This window comes from Chinchilla lanigera, unplaced genomic scaffold (assembly GCF_000276665.1).
Source record: "Chinchilla lanigera isolate Chin_1 unplaced genomic scaffold, ChiLan1.0 scaffold00016, whole genome shotgun sequence".
Lineage (NCBI taxonomy): Eukaryota > Metazoa > Chordata > Mammalia > Rodentia > Chinchillidae > Chinchilla > Chinchilla lanigera.
In genome coordinates, this window is record NW_004955417.1 from 3,744,495 (window position 1) to 3,746,092 (window position 1,598).

Here is a 1,598-nt window from a genome sequence, read left to right on the forward strand (position 1 = left end):
AAAACTTAAGTGATATGATTAGTTCATGAGCTGTTTTCGTTAGTCTATTTTTTGGAGGGGAGCAGCGAGGGGAGAGTGGGGAGAACTCTACCTTGTGGTATAAATCATGACATGAAAGTTCCTAATCACATTAAATCAACAGAAGAGAAATTAAGTCAGGGAGAGAACTCTGAACCTATCAGATGAACTGCACAAAGCAAACCGAGTTGATTTGTAAGAATTTCAAAAACGGGAAGAAGAGAATTACCCAACCTCAACCTTCCACTGTGAAGGGGACACGACCAGAGTCCAGGGAATACTCAGCAGGAAAGAGGATTCTTTAGCTACTAATGCAAATCCCCGGTGTCCACCCTGCTTAGCATTCTGTGCCTTTCTTTTTTACCACATGCCCTTCCCCATCTCACTCACCCAGCCTCTAAAAATATTCAAGCAATTTAGAAAATCTTTAATGGGAATTTTAGCTGCTGAGCAGGAGATGCTAAAGGAAAGAGAACCCCCTCCCCGCAAAAAAGTGGCCAAATTCTTTTCACACACTGACTGCCTGCTGTGTGGAGGCCACCAGCTTCTGGGAGTCAAAGATAAGACAAAACTGCAGGAGTCAAAAGCCACTGCCCGCCTCGCAGACCTTCATCTGCAGGCTCTCACTAATGCCCCCCATGGCCTCGTAAACAAGCGCTGACTGTGAGGCTCTGGCTGGGTGCTAAACCCTCTAAGAGGACCTAACACCTTACTGTCCCCTCTGCCTGCGGGTTCTGACCTCCTCCATCCTCACTGCCCCATACTGGGGAGTGAACCCAGGGGCCTTTGGATTGAACTATGTCCCTAGCCCTATTTTATCTTTTTATTTTGACATAAGGTCTTACTAAATTGTCCAGGCTGGGCTCACACTTGCAACCCTCCTGCTGAAGCACCTCAGAGTGCTGGGAATGGAGGCCCCACCACATACCCTGGCCCTTCTTCGCCACTTGAATGGGTTTTTCCTGGCCCCGTGTCCCAAACTGTGTCACTGAATTCCCGACTCCCTGGCCTTGCAGCTCTCTGAGGCTGGATACACCCCCTGCCCAGCACAGCCCCACCTCTCCTATACTGCTCCCTGCCCTGCATGCAGTATTCTCTTTCACCTCTGCAAAAACAGAGTCCTGTCCTTGGATTTGAGGATGGCTGCAGGGGGCTTCGTACTGACAAAGTGTAAGGTCAACAGAAAAGCATCTCAAGGTACTCTACACAGGCAAAGAATGGGAAAGTCAATTGTCCACAGAAACTACCGATATTTACACTGCAATAATATTGTAGCTCTCATTTCTTTGTGGCAAAATGAACAAATTCTAAAATACCAGAGCCTACCTTTTGCATTCTTATTTCTTGGAAATGATCCAACATAGAGGTTGAAGAATGACTTCTGCACTTCTCATTCTTCAACCTGCTTCTATTTACCTACTGGTGATCTTGGATGAACTGCTTCACATCTCTGAGTTTTAGTTTCCTCTTATATAAAACCAAATTAAAAATAACAAGGCCAGGCGTGGTGGTGCATGCCTCTAATTCCAGCACTGGGGAGGCTAAGGCAGGAGAATCGTTGCAAGTTCAAGACCAGTCTG